Raw genomic sequence first — 591 nt, forward strand, 5'->3', positions numbered from 1 at the left:
GCCAGTTTTTCCAGCACCATTTGTTAAAGAGGCTATCTTTCTTCCAGTGAGTATGTTTGGCCCCTTTTTCAAAGATAAGGTGGCTGAGTGTGTTCCTAGGGTCTTCATTGTCTTCTAATCTATTCCATTTAACCTCAGGCCTATTTTGTTGCCAGTACCATGCTGATTTTATCACAGTAGACTTGTAGTATAATTTAAAGTCAGGAATTGTGATGCCTCCTGCCTTGTCTTTATTGCCCAGAATTGCCTTCGCTATTGTAGGTCTTTTCTGTTTCCAGATAAATTTTAGGAATGATTTCTCTAGCTCTGTGAGGTATGTCGATGGTAGTCTGATAGGAATTGCATTAAATCTGTACAGCAAATTTGGGAATATGGCCATTTTCACAATGTTGGTTCTTCCTATCCAGGAGCATTGAAGGGGGTGGTGAATGAAAACAAGACACAGGCGAAGGAATATTGTGGGACTGTCCTGCTTCAAGGTTGTATATGGTAAGATTTTTGGACTTATGTGTAAACATAAGAAGCTTATACTTATTTATGCCTGTTTTAAAATATATTCTAATTTTTAAATGCTTTTAATCATATTCTGTA

The sequence above is a fragment of the Octodon degus genome, unplaced genomic scaffold (assembly GCF_000260255.1).
Source record: "Octodon degus isolate 3935 unplaced genomic scaffold, OctDeg1.0 scaffold00224, whole genome shotgun sequence".
In the NCBI taxonomy this organism is placed as follows: domain Eukaryota; kingdom Metazoa; phylum Chordata; class Mammalia; order Rodentia; family Octodontidae; genus Octodon; species Octodon degus.